Raw genomic sequence first — 20,792 nt, 5'->3', positions numbered from 1 at the left:
TCAAAAAATTATTCACCAAGTGAAATTTGACAATTAAAAATCATAAAATAATCCGAAAATTAATATTTTAAAGGTTAAAGAATCAAAACTCTCCCTTCTATAGCCTAGGGAGCCTTGTACTTGACTCTGTCTGTCCATGCAGCTATGATCATTTTCAATTTTGTTAGAACTTCTGTCAAAATAAGTCATGTGCCACGCGTAATGCTAAATCAAGGGGCAAACATGAAAAACCAAATGAGAAAATTGAAGCAATAATCTCTCATCTGTAATCCAATTGAAGTAATGATCTTTCAACTTTAATCCAATTGTAGCAATAATTCTTCTAACATAACTTATTTTGATGGAAGTTCTAACTTACTTAGCAAAAAGAACCATAGTTGCACATTTTTATGAGTTAAGACATCAATGATCACGAATTTTTAATTAAATGATCATTGTTCCAATTAGATTAAAAATAAAGAACTATTGTTTCGATTTTCTCTTTATTTTTATCTATGTCCTAAACATAATTGGTATTCTTGAGCAATGAAGGCATATTTCATTATCATTCGTTTACGTTGGTAATGCCGATTTAGGGCACCCCAGAGCAATTATTGACAAGTTTTTTTCTTTCCCATTTGGCACGAGAGTTGCCATCATTTGGCAATTTGGTACAATGATTAAACATCGTTTTCTATCTGTTAAAACTGTCAGGTACATAAATTGGCATATTTATTTCTATTAAATATTACGCATGTACTTATATATTTATATTATAGAATGGTATCTTGACCAATTTATTCTCGTTTAATAAAATTATGGGAGACTTAAGATACGCTCTTTAACTATCAATATTCTTTGATTGAAATTTTATTTGTCTTTAGTTTTTAATCGAAGTCATTGATGTTAATGTAATAACGTATTTCTATATAAGTTACTATATTTTTCTAAATAAAAATAAATTTTTTTATTAATGAGATTTTAAATAAGCTCATTATTTCTAGGATTAAAAATAATAATATATAAATTATGCTCCCTAATATATTGTATATGTATGTGTATATATATGTCTACATATATACACACACACATATGGGTATATTCATCAAAATTAACAAAAAAAAATATTGTACCAAAACAAGAGCACACCATACATTCTTCAAAACCACCAAAAATTAAAAATAGATATTAAGCTTAATGACACTAGTAAATTTCTATTAAACTCAACATAGATACATTCTCAAATCAACGAAAAAGAATGTACCCATATAAAGTTTAAAAATGAATTAAAAAAAAACTGAATTGATTTTATATTAAAAAAAAAAAATGGGTACATTTTCCACGTAATAAATTGGTACATTTAATAATGGGTAAATTTAGGATTAAAAAATTATATGAATGGCTAAATAAAAGTAATAATGCATGGCATGTTCAAAGCATATTACTAATTCAAAATACAAGTAGAAAGAATATTAGAAAGTGCGATTACAAGAAGCATGGATCCTACACTGAGAGGACTCGAAGATACCAATGAGGGAGTGCCTTGACACCAAGATTGTACGCCTCAATTCTAAGTCCTAAAAAGGTGCAAAACAAAACAAGAGTAGACTAAATATATATATATATATATATATATATATATATAAAATACTAAAACAGTTAATCTTCTATATACTAACCCCTAATTTAAAAAACTCATATAGCATAATAAGTATTGGTTTTCCTAAAACCCTAGTATAACATAACAACACACCTTTCATAAAACGTATATCATATATAATGTGCCTGGTAGTGGTTTCACAATCTACATTGCCCGACCGAAGCCATATATAAACATCATTTGCCCGTAGGCACATAGTATGAATAATCACTAAGTAAGCACATAAAATCTTGAACGTAATCTTTCCTAAATATATCTCAGTAAACAGCTATTCGATAAAACATGATATTTCATAAAACGTAAATCTGATATACTAAAAAACTTAGTTATAAAATCATGCTTTTCATGTATGCCTTTCTAGTAGTAAAATAATGCATTTTGAAAGGGATCCATCCATAGATACTCCATTGTCGAAGAGCCGTGTGAACTAGGAAGGATGTAAAAGTCACTAACAAATGCACCTAAACACATAAAGGGACCAATTAATAAAACCCTACTAACACAATCGAATTTGGGAAAACGAATGTCATAAACACAATTAGGACGTCGAAAAACCTAAGGGGGGAACCTCCCGTACCCCCATGCGCCACCACGTGCTGAGTTGGGTCACTAGAAAGTTGCCCTGAAAAATCACCATCAACGAAGTACAGTACCTTCGACGGAGGCGTGTGTGCTCGACGCGCTGACTAAAAACTAAGATTCGATAGGGTCGGAACGAATTCGAGTTTTGGGTATGGGCTTGATTTCTGGGCTAGGTTAGGTAGTTGGGCTTAGGCCCAAGGTTATGGGTTTGGACCAGTAGCAAGTTGGGTTCGAATCTAGGTCTGGTCAACCCGATTTCAGGCCGTTAATAATGGGATGGCCACATGCTGGCCGACACCCGAGGGTGACACAAGCCATTTTATGAATGCATATGCCGAAAACATGTTATGCATTATCACTTTTAAATTGTTGACAGTTGAATATTATATCTTATTAAGGTTTGTACTTGATTATTACATTGCATGGTTACGTGCAAAATACATGTTTTCGACATATGCATTCATGAAATGGCTTGCATTACCTTCGAATGTCGATCAACACGTGACCATCCCGTTATCCTTAGGATCAGGGCGTCTTTAATTCTACAGACTACGATCAAAATTAACAAGGTCTTAGTGAATGAACATTAGTAACTAGGAACTACAAACAAACTTTCCTAAAATTATATACCCTTTGGTTGGTGACATTTATGATTGGTGCATTAGGACTTTCATTTCAGTTGTCTTTAACGATTGGATTTGCTCTAGACTTCAAACGTTTATGACTATGTAAGTTAACATATTTAATGTTGCTGCTTAATTTAGTTTTGTAAATCTAGAGGTGAAACTGCTCATGAGAGGCGAGGATTTTGAAACAATGGGATAAGTTTAGAGGTAACATGATACATAGTACATGTTAAGGGATAAAGTGAGACAAATCTAATATTGGTCTTACTAAGTCTAGTTTTAATTAATTTGTTTATTGTTTTTTACTCGAGTACTTGCACCTTATTTGCAGTTGCAGAAACAGTTCAAGATGCACACTTTTTAGCTTAAAGAGGAGAACGTTTTACTCTCTCCACGTGATTTAGCAATAAATGTCGGTTAGCCATATATTTACTACAAACGTAAAACGTACGGGGCGATGCCTATTTTGAGGTTGCATTTTCTTTCATGGAGCATAAAGGCGTTCTATTGGAGAAAAATTGTCGTTGCTTCGATGATTGGATAAAGGAGGTGGCATTCAAAGGAAAGAAAATTTGAGAGAATGAGAAGATGTATTTTTGTTGACTCGTATGAGGTCATAGAGGACAAGGAAAGGTTTTTTTAGAGCTTTGACGACTCAATCAGTTGTAACTGATTTGTTTATTGCGACCTTTATGTTTGATGACTCAACCAAAAAAATCAAACATAAAGGTCGCAACAAACAAATCAGTTACAACTGATTGAGTCGTCAAAGCTCTAAAAAAACCTTTCCTTGTCCTCTATGACCTCATACGAGTCAATAAAAATACATCTTCTCATTCTCTCAATTTTCTTTCATTTGAATGCTGCCTCCTTTATCCAATCATCAGAGTAACGACAATCTTTCTCCAATAGAACACCCTCATGCTCAATGAAAGAAAATGCATCTTGAACTGTTTTCACAGCTACAAATAAGGTGCAAGTATCCGACTAATAAACAATAAACAAATTAATTAAAACTAGACTTAGTAAGACCTATATTAGATTTGTTTCACTTTACCCCTTAATATGTACTATGCATCACGTTACCCTCTAAACTTGTCCCATTGTTTCAAAATCCCCACCTCTCACGAGCAGTTTTAACGCCAAACTTGCAAAACTAAATTGAGCAGCAACATTATATATGTCAACTTACGTAGTCAAATTTCCAATCATAAGCCTTATAAGTCTGGAGCAAATCCAATTGCTAAAGACAACTAAAATGAAAATCCTAATCCCAAACATGAAGCACCATATAGTGATAATCTAAACATATGAAAAAAAAAATAAAAAAAACCAGTAAAGAAACAGTGAGCAGAAGAATCACAAGATTCATAACCAAATCAAGTAATTATTATCTCAAACTGAAGCTTCTAAACTCCAATTCCTTGATTTGAAAGTTGAGTGAAACCTCTAAAAGTTGGTGACAACTTAAACAAAAAACGTCGGGGCTCAGATGGATCAGGATTCAAGACAAAAAAAGTACGTAGCATGATTCTTTTGGAAATGCAGCCAGATTTGGGGTTTTCGCAGCTCACAACACAATTTCTTTGCAATGAAGATTTTGGCAGCCACATTAGAAAGCTCATAAGCATGCTCTGCTCATTTAAGGGGACATGGCCCGTGGCAGAGACGACTCCTAGCTCATTTAAGGAGAAGGAAAGAATCCTAGCCACATCATCCGCACCTTAATGGAAGAATTGGCAGATTTTGGTGGTAGGAGAGCTTTAAAACATTGAGAAGAGTTTTGAGTGAAAACCTAAGTTGCAAGGGTAAAGTGAGACATGTGCATAGTTCAGGGTGAATAGATCTAGGTACTTTGTGCCAATCGAAAGGTTCTGATTAGTCAAAAAGAAAACTGTACATTTACAATTCAATAGAATGAGAAGTTTGTCCATATTTCAAGTTAAGTTAAAGATACTTACCCCAATCAACTTTACTATGAACAACTGAGCTTGCATACCCACGCGAACGCCAGTGAAAAGGCTTCCAAGGCATGCTATTAGTGGATGAATGATGCCAAAAAACATCCTCCATCAATGGAAAAAACCTCATGTTGCTGCTGCAAACAAAGTAAAGTAGGATTGGTCAGTCATAACGGTAACAAGGCAATCAAAGAGGCATATAACACACACAAAAAAAACATACAAGTTGAAGTAGCGCACCATTAACAAACTTAGCCAATACAGCCATAAACTCAAGTAGCTTTCCACTAAAACCCGATATAAACACAATGGGTTAAAGGTTCGACATCACGTGGATGCCCAAACGAATTTAAGAAAAAAATAAAAAAGGTTACAAGATGTTCCAACAATCATAAATTTGAAAAGTTTGAAGTTAAATGAAAGACTGATCCATCAATGTACAAATAAAGTGACAAAAACGAGAGCAATACTAAATTTCAGTGGGTTTGGTATATATCATGCTCTATCAATATTGCTCAACAAGTCCAACCAAACAAAGGCAGCAGTGCTACAATCTTCTTCCCTAAATGACGTTTCACTTTGTTGTACTTAATTGAACCGCATTCCATTTGGGAAAGTTACAAGTAGAGTACGTACCCTAATTGATTCTAAACAAAAATTGCTATGAAATTCTTGGAGTTTTATCTTCTGTTTGTACTTTCTAGATATATGATGCAAATGACTTGGAGTTTGTTTGGATGTATTTTTAAAATGGCTAAAAGTATTTTTGGAACCAAATCTTAGTAAAAATGCAATTAAATTCTTCAGACACCAGGATTGGGGCGTGTCTTTAATGCTACAAACTTCGATCAAAATTAATTAGGTCTCAATGAATGAACATTAGTAACTGCAAACAAAGTTTCCTAAAATTATATACCCTTTGGTTGGTGATATTTATGACTATGGTGCATTAGGTTTAGGATTTTCATTTCGATTAGATTTGCTCTAAACTTATAAGGTTTATGATTGGAAATTTGACTATGTGTAAGTTAACGTACTTAATGTTACTGCTTAATTTAGTTTTGCAAGTCTAGAGGTGAAACTGCTTGGCAAGGATTTTGAAACAGTGGGATGAGTTTAGAGGGTAACGCGATACATAGTACATGTTAAGGGGTAAAGTGAGATAAATCTAATATTGATCTTACTAAGTCTAGTTTTAATTAATTTGTTTATTGATTTTTACTCGGATATTGCACCTTATTTGCAGTTGCAGAAACAGTTCAAGATGCACACTTTTTAGCTAAAGAGGAGAACGTTTTACTTTCTCCACGTGATTTAGCAATGAATGTCGGTCATCCATATATTTACTACAAACGTAAAACGTACGGGGCGACACCTATTTTGAGGATGCATTTTCTTTTATTGAGCATAAGGCTGTTTTATTGGAGAAAGATTGTCATTATTCTGATGATTGGTTAAAGGAGGCAGCGTTCAAAGGAAATAAAATTGAGAGAATAGGAAAATGCATTTTTATTGACTCGTATAAGATCATAGAGGACAAGGAAAGTCTTTTTACAGCTTTGACGAATCAACCAAAAAAATCAAATATAAAGGTCGCAACAAACAAATCAATTACAACTGATTAAGTTATCAAAGCTCTAAAAAAAACTTTCCTTGTCCTCTTATGACCTCATACGTGTGAATAAAAATACATTTTCTCATTCTCTCAATTTTCTTTCCTTTGAATGCCGCCTCCTTTATCCAATCATCAGAGCAACGACAATCTTTCTCCAATAGAACACACTCATGCTCAATGAAAGAAAATGCAACCTCAAAATATGTGTTACCCCATACGTTTTACGTTTGTAGTAAATATATGGCGGGCCAACATTTATTGCTAAATCACATGGAGAAAGTAACATGTTCTCCCCTGTAGCTAAAAAACGTTCATCTTGAACTCAAGTAGCTTTCCACTAAAACCCGATATAAACACAATGGGTTAAAGGTTCGACATCACGTGGATGCCCAAACGAATTTAAGAAAAAAATAAAAAAAGGTTACAAGATGTTCTAACAATCATAAATTTGAAAAGTTTGAAGTTAAATGAAAGACTGATCCATCAATGTACAAATAAAGTGACAAAAACGAGAGCAATACTAAATATCAGTGGGTTTGGCATATATCATGCTATCATGCTCTATCAATATTGCTCAACAAGTCCAACCAAACAAAGGCAGCAGTGCTACAATCTTCTTCCCTAAATGACGTTTCACTTTGTTGTACTTAATTAAACCGCATTCCATTTGGGAAAGTTACAAGTAGAGTACGTACCCTAATTGATTCTAAACAAAAATTGCTATGAAATTCTTGGAGTTTTATCTTCTGTTTGTACTTTCTAGATATATGATGCAAATGACTTGGAGTTTGTTTGGATGTATTTTTAAAATGGCTAAAAGTATTTTTGGAACCAAATCTTAGTAAAAATGCAATTAAATTCTTCAGACACAAGGATTGGGGCGTGTTTTTAAAGTTAATTTCGATCAAAATTAATAAGGTCTCAGTGAATGAACATTAGTAACTGCAAACAAAGTTTCCTAAAATTATATACCCTTTGGTTGGTGATATTTATGACTATGGTGCATTAGGTTTAGGATTTTCATTTCGATTAGATTTGCTCTAAACCTATAAGGCTTATGACTGGAAATTTGACTATGTGTAAGTTAACGTACTTAATTTAGTTTTGCAAGTCTGGAGGTGAAACTGCTCAGCGAGGATTTTGAAACAATGGGATGAGTTTAGAGGGTAATGTGATACATAGTACATGTTAAGGGATAAAGTGAGACAATTCTAATATTGATCTTACTAAGTCTAGTTTTAATTAATTTGTTTATTGATTTTTACTCGAATATTGCACCTTATTTGCAGTTGCAGAAACAATTCAAGATGCACACTTTTTGGCTAAAGAGGAGAACGTTTTACTTTCTCCACATGATTTAGCAATGAATGTCGGTCAGCCATATATTTACTACAAACCTAAAACGTACGGGGCGACACCTATTTTGAGGATGCATTTTCTTTTATTGAGCATAAGGGTGTTCTATTGGAGAAAGATTGTCATTACTCTGATGAGTGGTTAAAGGAGGCAGCGTTCAAAGGAAAGAAAATTGAGAGAATAGGAAAATGCATTTTTATTGACTCATATAAGATCATAGAGGACAAGAAAAGTCTTTTTACAGCTTTGACGACTCAACCAAAAAAATCGAATATAAAGGTCGCAACCAACAAATCAATTATAACTGATTAAGTCATCAAAGCTCTAAAAAAACTTTCCTTGTCCTCTTATGACCTCATACGTGTGAATAAAAATACATTTTCTCACTCTCAATTTTTTTTCCTTTGAATGCCGCCTCCTTTATCCAATCATCAGAGCAACAACAATCTTTCTCTAATAGAACGCCCTCATGCTCAATGAAAGAAAATTACCCCGTATGTTTTACGTTTGTAGTAAATATATGGCAGGCCAACATTTATTGCTAAATCACATGGAGAAAGTAACATGTTCTCCCCTGTAGCTAAAAAACGTTCATCTTGAACTGTTTTTGCAATTACAAATAAGGTGCAAGTACCCGAGTAAAAAACAATAAACAAATTAATTAAAACTAGACTTAGTAAGATCTATATTAGATTTGTTTAACTTTATCCCTTAACATGTACTATGCATCATGCTACCCTCTAAACTCATCCCATTGTTTCAAAATCTCCACCTCTCACGAGCATTTTCAATGCCAAACTTGCAAAACTAAATTAAGCAGCAACATTATACATGTCTAACTTGCATAGTCAAATTTCCAGTCATAAGCCTTATAAGTCTGGAGCAAATCCAATCGCTAAAGACAACTAAAATGAAAATCCTAATCCCAAACCTGAAGCACCATATGGTCATAATCTAAACATATGAAGAAGAAAAAAAACAGTAAAGAAACAATGAGCAGAAGAATCATAAGATTCATAACCAAATCATAAAATATAGAAAGTAATTATTATCTCACACTGAAGCTTCTAAACTCCAATTCCTTGATTTGAAAATTGAGTGAGACCTCTAAAAGTTGGTGACAACTTAAACAAAAAACGTCGGAGCTCAGATGGATCAGGATTCAGGGCAAAAAAAGTAAGTAGCATCAGATGACTATTCTTTTGGAAATGCAGCCAGATTTAGGGTTTTGGCAGCTCACAACACATTTCTTTGCAATGAAGGTTTTGGCAGCCACATTAGAAAGCTCATAAGCATGCTCTGCTCATTTAAGGGGACATGGCCTGTGGCAGAGACGACTCCTAGCTCATTTAAGGAGAAGGAAAGAACCCTAGCCACATCATCCGCACCTTCAAGGAAGAATTGGCAGATTTTGGTGGTAGGAGAATTTTAAAACATTGAGAAGAGTTTTGAGTGAAAACCTAAGTTGCAAGGGTAAAGTGAGACATGTGCAATAGTTCAGGGTGAATAGATCTAGGTACTTTGTGCCAATCGAAAGGTTCTGATTAGTCAAAAGGAAAACTGTACATTTACAATTCAATAGAATGAGAAGTTTGTCCATATTTCAAATTAAGTTAAAGATACTTACCCCAATCAACTTTACTATGAACAACTGGGCTTCAAAGGCATGCTATTAGTGGATAAACGATACCGAAAAACATCCTCCATCAATGGAAAAAACCTCATGTTGCTGCTGCAAACAAAGTAAAGTAGGATTGGTCAGTCATAACGGTAACAAGGCAATCAAAAAGGCATATAACACACACAAAAAAAACATACAAGTTGAAGTAGCGCACCATTAACAAACTTTAGCCAATATAGCCATAAACTCAAGTAGCTTTCCACTAAAACCGGATATAAACACAATGGGTTAAAGGTTCGGCATCACATGGATGCCCAGACGAATTTAAGAAAAAAATAAAAAAGGTTACAAGATGTTCTAACAATCATAAATTTGAAAAGTTTGAAGTTAAATGAAGACTGATCCATCAATGTACAAATAAAGTGACAAAAACGAGAGCAATACTAAATATCAGTGGGTTTGGCATATATCATGCTCGATCAATATTGCTCAACAAGTCCAACCAAACAAAGGCAGCAGTGCTACAATCTTCTTCCCTAAATGACATGTTTCACTTTGTTGTACTTAATTAAACCGCGTTCCATTTGGGAAAGTTGCAAGTAGAGTAGGTACCCTAATTGATTCTAAACAAAAATTATTATGAAATTCTTGGAGTTTTATCTTCTGTTTGTACTTTCTAGATATATGATGCAAATGTCTTGAAGCTTGTTTGGATGTGCTTTTAAAATGACCAAAAGCACTTTTGGTGAGAATATTTTTAGAACCAAACCTTAGTAAAAATACAAGTAAATCCTGAAAAAATACTTGAAGTGCTATAACTAATGCAAAAAGTACTTCAAGTACTTTATAGAACTCAAAAATATTTTCTCTAAAAACACTTTTAGTTATTTTAAAATCACATCCAAATGAACTTGTAATGAAAAGATTGAATTATCTTGACTATAAGAATACTCACGTGTTACAATGTGCTTTACAACGTGCGTTACCCAAAATTCCACCTAATACCTACCAAAATTTAACACCAAAAAGCCCAACTTTGAGCTCAAAACATATGAAATAGCAATACATATTATATATAATCTAGGTGATATATGACCAACCAATCTAACCATACATGGTTATCAACTCATTTGGGAAGGAAAACATACATACAAAGTTTGATAGAGAAGATGAGTTTGCTAGCTCTAGGCGTTTCTTTTTGAAAATGTGTTATGGATTAAAAAGAGGAGAGAAAGACTGTACAAGACAAAGAAATTGATGCTAATGAGGCAAAACTAAAACATGTATACATAAAACTAAATAAATCAATAATCACTTGGTTCGTTTACTTACCAGTCAAATTAGCGTCAATGCTTTTTCTTTCTTTCTTAACCCTTCCATTCCAAAAATCTTGTTATGATTAAAATGACATACAAAACACAAAGGAAAGAAAAAAAATTAACAAAATAAAAATGTAGCTACAAATCTCGGTGGCATCAAAGGAGAAAGAAGGATCTTACCACGTGGAGAGAGAGCGCCCTCGGCGTCGGTGGAACGATGGACAGGAAACGTAAAGCTTTGGCATGGCACCTTTTATAGGCTTACAACCTTCTGTAGGCTTACAACCTTCCAGAGGAAGGTTTAAACATGTGGTGATGGACAAGCCACCAATTCCAGAATGAGGTGGCATAATGTGATCGCGCAAATAAGATATTATGGGATTTGGATCCTCTCTTGAGCTAAGAAAGAGAATCCTCATCATCAATTATTATGGGCCGTTGGATAGAAAAGATCTTCCTGTTTGTAACCGTTGGATAAAAATCCAACGATCTATTATGATTTATGAGGAGGATCCTCTCCATTAGCTCAGGAGAGGATCCAGATCCAGATATTATGTGGTCAATAGGTTTAATAGGTCCACACAAACCTACGAGAGCTTGAAATGTTTTTTAGTATAAGTAATGCAATAGAAATTGAATTTGTATATTAAATGATATGCAAATTGAAGATTAGATTATTACTTAAATATTAATAAATGTATTTATTTTTTATTTGTGATACATCATTTAATTTGTAAATTTAATCAATAGATTTAGTTTCTTTAACTTTACTTTTTGAATATTTTTCCTTACTCTTGCACATTTTGGATTCTGTACAGATGAGCACAAGTAAATGCATTCTATCTTACAGATCTAGATCCTCTCTGGATCTAAGGATCCTGAGCCTAAGGATCAATTGATCCGGCCCGTTGAAATTTGATCTAACGGCTACAAATAGAGGATTCCACTAAAAGTTATAATAATTGTAGCCGTTAGATCAATGATCAATTTTCAATGAGTCGAATCAATTGATCCCTAGGCTTAAGATCCTTAAATCCGAAGAAGATCTGGATCCCTATCTTACCAACTACCGCATCATGCACAGTGTAAAGTTTTACAACCATTTGATCAATAAGAATGACTAATGATACTAGAAAATATACTTAATGGATGTGCTCAATTGGAATTAGGATCCTAACCGGATCCTCTTTGTAGGAATTTGGATAATCAATTAATTATGTTCATTCATCATATATTGTGCATTCAGAAATTATTTTAAATTTTTTATTTAAAAATAAATATAAACAGTACTTAACGAAAATTGACTACACGATATACGATGAACGAATATGATTGATTGATTCTCTATATTCTCACAAAAAGTATCCAAGATCCTTTCAATTGGTCCCTAATTAGCGTATATCATATACATGGCAAAACGGTTTATCTACAACTGTCTTTCAATGATAGACCATCAATCGTTTTTGGTTTTCGCTATCGGTTTTTCCTTTTTTGACGTGGTTTTTTACAAAGTTTCTTTCGGCTATGTTTGGTGAGAGATTTTCAGGTGCCGAGGGAAAGAGGAAAAGTTAGTAAGAAATAGAGAACTTCATGTTACAAAGACATGTATGAGATAAAATATTTATGAACGAATATGCTCATAAAATACATTTCTAATTCTTTCTAATATTTTGTGTTCGATGTATTCCTTATACTAACCACACCCCAATTCTTTTTTATAGCTAGCTTATGACCTCTACGTCAAGTGGCATGGGAAGATATATATGTTAATCTTAGCTTTGCAAAAATTTGAAACATCACTCTGTATTTTTTAAGAACAGAAGTTTACAGGAAGAAACACTACTTAAGTGAAGACTTGATCGATGTAGGGTTTAGGGCTTAATCATGTCCAATTTATGAACCTCACCTATAAATACATAACTAGGTTAATGGTCATCAATATCTAAAACTGCATGAAGTTTTTTTTTTTTTTTTTTTTTTTACAAAACCCTAACCAAATTACTTAGATTAACGTATATAAATATGTTTACAACATTTTAATGCTTAAAAATCTTTATACTTATATTTACCCCATCGTAGAAATTAGAAGTGACGAAGCCAAAGATTCTACTATGGGAGTTAATCTTAAATATCTATAAGCTTAAAATGAAAAAGAAAAAAAATGACGAAAGATTATATATAATAACACAAAATCATAGTTTGAAAACTCGTTAAAGACGATTTAATTTTAATCTATATTAATTAATTCTATATTTCAAATATGACATTATTAGACATAAATCGTATAATTAGGATTAGGTGCATGATTAGCTAATTAGTGATAGTTGACACAATTAAGAGAAAGAAAAAAAAAACTAAATGGTAAATTTCATTCATGAGTTATATTAATGAGGATACGGATCAAAGAATGAAAGTATCATACTTTTCAATGGACAAAAATGGCCAAAACCTTAAAGACTTTGATATGAAAAAACCAAATACATAAAATCATATAATAAAAACTTAAAAGTAAAAAGGGTCAAATGATCCAGCCTTCATTGGCTCTGCCAGTGGAAATTAGCCTTCTCACATCTAAAGCCCTTATTTTCCCACACCAAAGTATATTTTCAAGGCAGAAGCCACGCGTTGTTAAAATACTATCCTATATATTCTACTAAAAATTTCTTTTTCTGTTCTTATAGCTCATCCCTTTTTTTACTCTAATTGCACCAAGACAACTTTCAGTAAAACCTCAGATCTTATGTAGGTGATAAGACTTAAGTTGAAGAAAATAACAGGATAATAACAGTGTAATTAGTAATAAACCAATGGTTTGATCCCAAAATAATTTAATTGTACTTGGCGTAAGTTATGGCCCCATATGGCATGGGAAGATATATATGTTAAAACTTTTGAAACGTTTTGATTTCAAATTGGTGAAACTAAAGAGGTTGAGTACATTCGAAACAAAACTACACAGGGCGCCAAAACATGTTCACTCCCAATTTCTTTTCTTTTTTCGTTGGTGAGTGGATTCACATGCACCATTAAATATTCACTTAGTAATATTACAGTAGTCCATGCATGCACAGAGAATCGAGTACGTACGTCCTTATTTTGTAAGCATGCAGGAGTTTCATCACGATTCACGTGCTTCCCCAGGCTGTATAGCTGAGAAATATTAAAGAGCATGCATGTAATGTCAATTTTTATGCAGCGAATCTTCATTCTTTTGTAGTTGAGTTGAATAAATATCTTGGTACTTCGGTAGTTGAGTTGAATAAATATCTTGGTACTTTGGTAGTTGAGTTGCATTATATGACCCAACTCTTGAAACTTTATCCTTTTGAATTCATGTTAACTAATTATAGTATGACACTTCATGTATTGTGTTCTTAATATACTATTTTTTTTTTCTCTAATTGATGGCCATTAACCTAGGTAGGTAGGTATAGTAGGGGTTCATAAATTGAAGCAATGATCTTTGCAATTAGACTGCCAAGAGCAGAATCATTGATGAAGTTGTGGTGAGTGGTTGGTATTACCAAATGCACTTATGAATTGGTGAGCTTTAGAAACCAGGAGGATTATCTTCGGATTCTCTTTATGAGGATCCAAGAAATTCTTAAATCGTGTTTGTTCATCGTATATCATATGATCAGTTTTTGTCAAGTACTATTCATATTTAATTAAAAATAAAAGTATTTAAAATGATTTCTAGCTGCACGATGTACGATGGATAGACACAATTTAAAAATCTTCAGAATCCTTACAAAAAGGATCCGGAGAGGATCCTCATGGCCATACTTGAGCTTGAATTGGTGTAGGCCTAACAAATCCAGCTTTTGAAAATTCTTGTATAACTTTTTCTGTGATGATCAACAGAAATGATCAAATCAATATGTATGTAGATATTCAACTGGAAATATATGTTTTTTATATATAACAAGGGAACTTGTTTATTTATTTATTTATTTTAAACAAACGATATTATTTACATTAAAGGGGAGGAGATTGGCTTAGTCTTGCAATGAGCTGGCAATAATGTGGTTCAAATTTGTTTTTGGCGAGAATCGAACCCAAGACCTCTCATTATAAGTGAAGATGAATACCACTAAACCATATTAATACAAGAAAAAAATAAAAAAGTGTTGTGGCCTATATTAACTAAGGGGTGCGGAGATTGTAGAATAGACTTGAGGAATTGTGTGTTAATTCCCAAGTCATGTGTCTTTATTTATAGTAATAAGGATGAGAGAAGCTTATTCTCCAAGTAATACAAAGTCTATTAGGAAAGATCTTCTAGATCCCAAAGAATTCCTAATTTATCTCGACTTAGGATTAAAAAAGATAGAAAAGACTAGACACTGTTGCTACAAAGAGGAAAGGCATTAGAACATACGTCACAACAAAAAATACATACTTGGAAACCCAGAGTCATCGAAAATCCTGATGGGGTTTGGAACATTACGGCCTAGAAGAGTGACTCCCCTCCGTTGCCTATACTTCTCGACCTTGTCAGCCGCATAAGAGGTGCCATCAATAGTAATTTCTCTCTTTAGGTGGTCTTGCGTTTCAGACGTGCCGCGTTGAGCGGTAATTTTCCTCCACTGCCTCCTATACTTCTTCACCGCAGTATTTGAGGTGCCTTGAGCAGCACCATAATGATGCGATAACCGAGCGACAACAACCGCCCATAGCACCACCGCCAACAACATCCAACCTACTGAAACAAACAACACAAATTTATAAAGAAGAATGCTAGGGAGACCAAATTTTCAAACCAAATGATGTGTGATTAATAAGAAGTAAACACGTTAATCAACACTTAAGTAATAAACCAATGATCAACATCCTCATCATTTGGTTTAAAATTTATTCTCCCTAGCATTACCTATTTATAAATGGGAACTTTAACGAAAAGTTTCCGGTACTGTTTAATTTAACGAAAAACCACATTTTTACATTAAAAAGTCAATCCTGATATTATTCACTTTACCATTTATTGTGTCTTTATCATTAAAATTCAAAGTTTTTAAGCCATTTTCATTAGTTTTCCATTTAAATCCCTCAAATTTTTAATTGAATATGCTCTGCTAAATTCATATCCAATTCCCCATGCGAGAGAGTTACCTTCTTCTTGTCCAAGAAAAATAGTCATTGCTGGAGAGATACCTAAGCTAGGGTTTCTAATTTTTTTTTTAAATTTTATTATTATTAAAGGGAGGAGAAAGTTCGAAACTCACTATTACAATAATTTAGGGTTAAGGGAGTTTTAAACCTGAAACGCATAGGTGGAAGTCCAACATCTTATTTACTTAGATATTAGACTATATGCCTGAATTTAATGATTGAATTTTTAACCAATTAGGAATTTATTTTAATTTTTATTTAGGTTTCTGATCGCGCTTCCAAACCACACTTGCAAACCGCACCGAACGAATGAGTTTGTGTAATTTTTTTTTATTTACCCTAATTTTTGTAAACCCTAGCTTCGAATTTCTTGTCTATAATTGTGATCTCTTGTTCATGTTGCTTTGTCTGCAAGCTTTCTATTTTGTTTCTCTGCAGCCAATCAGCTCCGCATTCACACGTGAAAAGTAATGTTCGGGAAGAAATTTTTCATTGTGACTGAAACATGAGTAGTACATCACGTGCTTTTATATAAGTGGTGTAAAATTTTACCTTTTAAGTTATTAACTTTTTAACACATATATCCTAGTATTTGCATAGTAACACATGGTATACTATCCCGTATTTCGGTCACACTGAAAAATCTCTCATGTTCGGGGAAGTATTTCCAATGGAATTAAAGGCTGTTTCACCACCAATAAGACCAAATTCCAATCTACTAGGGGTTTAATGTTACTAGTCTACTTTGTGCAAATTCATTTTAGATTAATTTATTGGTCACTGAAATTATGTACCCAATGACATTATGTAATTGCATGGTGTTGATTAATGAAAGGCTATGATATTGTTTCTGGTCAAAAAAGGAAGCCCGATGCCAAATTGGCAAATTAGCCCAAACAAATCTCAATCCTAAGTGCCGATCTTTATAGTGCGAGCTTGTAAAGTGATTAGTTGTATGAAAATTTAAGTCGAGAGTGTGAGAGACTATTATCAGTTTAGGTCACATTAGGCATGCTGCAAGTTTCTGAGTTATTTGAGCATACTCACTGTTGATAGTTGCGTAACAAACTAAAAATTGATTGTCAGATAAAAAAATAGGAAAAACAAAAAAATAAGAGCTCGGTACTGAGTAAGGGATTGTGATTCTCTCTGGATCTCACTCTCTAAAGTCTAACAATTAAGAAATTCAAATCGTTTAAGAGAAAGAGATCCGGACCCTTATTATGTATAAAATGAGGTCAATAAAATGGATCAATAAGAACCGCATAATTTAATTTAAGTGATTCAGATTTCTTAATGCTTGCTTTAAACGGTGAGATCCGGAGAGGATCTCTCAAACTCCTAAGTAGACTATGTAGTTGACATACTTGTCCGCTTCTTTAACCACCAAAAATTGAGCACAACGGAAAAAACTGTAAAAGCTGAAGCACGCAACACAGCACCAACACCTTTTCCCGGTAAGTGCTTCTGCGGCTCTGCCTCGTGTTTGTATTGAACTCTGATTCTTTAGATTCCACTTTCTGGGCTTATGTTTGTTATATTTCTCTGAGGCATTCCGTCGAACAACTACAGTGCGCACTATTTTTGCTTGCTTTATCTTGAAATTGGTATGAAAAATGTGTCACTGGCAAGATTTTGATATCTGGGTTGCTCGTGTGTTGCCTGAATATTGATTCGGGTTCGTAAATATATTGTCTTTCATCGTTTACACCGTTCTGCTTTGGTTTGTAGAACATAATGTTGTGTTTGAATGGTTTGTATAACAGCACTCTTTTTTTATGATTTTCTGTCGTTATGTTGAATTTTGTAGAGATGAATATGGCTTATATTAATTGAATCCTACTCTCTCTCGCTACACAAACGTATGGATAGATGGATGAATTTTCGTAATGGTAAAGTAACAGAATGAACCAAAGCAAGCTAAATTGGATCCCGAAGGTTTTAGTTTAGGGATTTTTCGTTTTAATTTTTTTACGAGAATGAAATTTGTAAGTCCTATGCAGTCATCTTGTTCACTATATGTTTTCTTACAAGACTTTCAGGATATGCAAATATTTATTTCAGAAATCACAGAGGTAGTGTACGATATGAATGATTGGCTTAGAAATAATTAGTGCTGTACTTTTTCTTGTGGTGCTTGTCATGCTCGTTCTCGTGACCTTTTCCTGATTAATCTTGGATCAACAAATATACGGCTGATGTTGAAATCCCATGAAAGCATTATTCCTCGTGTGAGTTGGTTGCCTCTTTGAGTTTATTGGTCGCCTCTTTGAATTAATCATTACAGTTCATGAGCCTAAAATCAAATTATACCAATTTAATAGTTTGTTTGTGATTGTAGCGTATGAATCAATGTGTCTAATCACTGTGGTGTGATTATTTTTCTTAATTCTTATGCTGCGTGAAGTGATTCATTTGTTTTAATACTAGGCCTAGAAACTTAGCCATAGATTGCACTGTTATAGTTGCTTTCCAACTTCCTGCTCGTACTTATAATGTTTTGTTTGTCTAACTGTTAAGCTTTACTGGACCTTTAACTTTCGTTTGCTTGGATATCCAGGGTATTGAGATCAGTGAGCATTTCCAAATGGAAATTTCAAGTTGCCGACTCAGTTGTGCTTATTGTTAAGTTCAACTGAGGAGAGAATGCTCCATTTGACGAGACTAAAGAGATCCAATCAGCTTACTGAAATTCTTCTAACCTAAAATTTTCTTTCATTAACGCCTTTAAATTGTCCACCCAAATTCTACCGTCGTCAGAAAGCAACATTGAAATTGATACGATCGCCAGAATAATTAACAACCATGCTTATCCTGATCAACCACTTCACCCGACTCTTCTCCAGTACATCCCACCACAAGTTCTTTCCACCAGTTTTGTGGAGAATGTTCTTGGTCACCTTTTCGCAGCCCATTCCAGCGGTCTTAAGGCCCTTGAGTTCTTTAATTATTCCCTCAATCATTCCCTGTTATGTCCAAGCTCAGACGGTTTTGAAAAGATGCTGCACATCCTTACCAGGATGCGTTATTTTGATAAAGCTTGGGAGTTGATGGCCAAAATAAGCAGGATGCACCCGTCCTTGCTTACCCTTAAGTCAATGAGCATCATTCTGTCGAAAATAGCAAAATTTCAATCGTATGAAGATGTCCTTGAAGCATTTGAAAAACTGGAGAATGATATTTTCGCTGGGAGGAAGTTTGGTACTGATGAGTTCAACGTACTCCTTAGAGCATTTTGCACCGAAAGGCAGATGAAGGAGGCACGTTCAGTGTTCATGAAGATGCGTTCTCGCTTTTCACCCAACACCAAGACCATGAATATCTTGCTCCTGGGGTTCAAGGAATCAGGAGATATTACTGCAATAGAACTCTTTTACCATGAACTGGTTAAAAGAGGCTTTAAGCCAAACAGTGTAACTTATAACATCAGAATCGACGCTTACTGTAAGAAAAGTTGCTTTGCTGACGGATTGAGGCTTTTTGAAGGAATGGAACAGGAAAACTTGTCGCCTACTTTAGAAACAATCACTACACTGATCCATGGAGCAGGGTTGCTCGAAATCCAATCAAGGCACGACAGTTATTTGATGAGATTCGCTTGAGAAATTTGCTTGCGGATACTGGGGCTTACAATGCTTTGATGAGTTCACTTATTAGATCAAGAGATCTGAAGTCGGCAGTCGCCTTGATGGATGAGATGGAAAAGAATCATATTGAGCATGATGATATGACTTACCACACCATCTTCTCTGGCTTGATGAGGACATACGATATCGAAGGCGTTTCCAGACCATATCATAAAATGGTTGACAGAAGTTTTGTGCCCAAAACGCGAACGGTGGTGATGATAATGAAATTTTTCTGTGTAAATCATCAGCTTGATTCGGGTTTGCATTTGTGGCGATACCTAGTGGAGAAAGGATATTGTCCTCACGGTCATGCATTGGACCTTATGTTAACGGGATTGTGCTCCCGCGGTAGGGTAAACGAAGCATTTGAGTGCTCGACACAAATGGTGGAGAGAAGGAGACGTATGAGTGAAGCTTCATTTCGGACATTGGAAAGCTTTCTGGTTCAGGAAGGTGAGATGGAGAAGCTGAGGAAGCTGAAGCAGATGATAAGGAAATTGCATACCCTGTTGCCCCCAGGAAAAGGGCATACGATCGCTGATCCTGCATAGACTGACACAGAATTGTAGGGACGTTCTTTGTTATAAATGGATGATGTCCATGCTTTTTGTAGTTTGTTTGTTGTTGTTGTATCAATCCATGATTTACTAATCACGAAAACAATCACTTGGTTAAAAGAGCATATATTGATGGCATGTTGTCCATCTAGTCTTCTAGAAGAATAGAAGTGCTTCTTGGCGGCCAAAAGCACTTTTGACTGCAATTTACAGAAAAATTAGAAGCAGTTTGGCCAAAGAAGCGCTTCATAGAGAAGCACGTGCCGTATGTTTCTTCATGAATCACTTGCAAGTGATTTTCCAATTTAGCTTGTTTATTGTTAAAGCGCTTCTAATAGAAGTGATAATGAGCACAATTGCTTTATAGAGAGAATCTCAAAGGGGTAGTGGTTACACGATGCACTTGAGATCATGGGTTAAGTTTCTCTTCCGTGGATTTTATTATTATAAATTTTTAGAAAGAAAATCATGAATAAGGAAATTTATTACCACCTTTTAAAGATAAACTTATCCTTAACGAAAATCCTTAATAATCCAATAAAATCATGCATCGTATGTAACTTAGCTTATATAACAATATGTGAGTAGTTGAAAATACTGCTTTAGTTATATTCCCGACTCATATAAGTTGTTCTCTGTGTTTGGATGTGGCTTGTTTGCAAATTTGCAATAGAGGTCGGTGTCAAACCGTAGTATATATCCTTTTCGATGTGTTCATACCATACGATATGAGGGGTACGGTTGACATTTCACATACTGTTACACCCTCCAATAT

General features: G+C 34.2%; 1 long non-coding RNA gene and 1 pseudogene across 2 annotated transcripts; one reads left to right on the top strand and one right to left on the bottom strand.

Moving 5' to 3' along the window:
• Positions 1–1,281: 1,281 nt before the first annotated feature.
• Positions 1,282–10,929, bottom strand: LOC137716126 (uncharacterized). 2 transcript variants are annotated; one of them, XR_011065647.1, is made up of 5 exons: positions 10,900–10,929; positions 10,733–10,789; positions 9,407–9,508; positions 4,809–4,942; positions 1,282–1,556 (listed from the first exon to the last, which is right to left on the bottom strand). It is a non-coding gene; the product is annotated as an uncharacterized lncRNA (long non-coding RNA). The 2 variants fall into 2 exon arrangements; XR_011065646.1 differs by having other exon boundaries at positions 1,316–1,556; positions 4,809–4,945.
• Positions 10,930–17,022: 6,093 nt separating this feature from the next.
• LOC137716533 (pentatricopeptide repeat-containing protein At3g61360-like) lies at positions 17,023–20,130 on the top strand (annotated as a pseudogene).
• Positions 20,131–20,792: the final 662 nt, after the last annotated feature.

This window comes from Pyrus communis, chromosome 14 (genome assembly GCF_963583255.1).
Source record: "Pyrus communis chromosome 14, drPyrComm1.1, whole genome shotgun sequence".
Classification (NCBI taxonomy): Eukaryota; Viridiplantae; Streptophyta; class Magnoliopsida; order Rosales; family Rosaceae; genus Pyrus; species Pyrus communis.
Note: the sequence above shows the minus strand (reverse complement) of the source record. Positions and strands in the feature narration are given on the sequence as shown.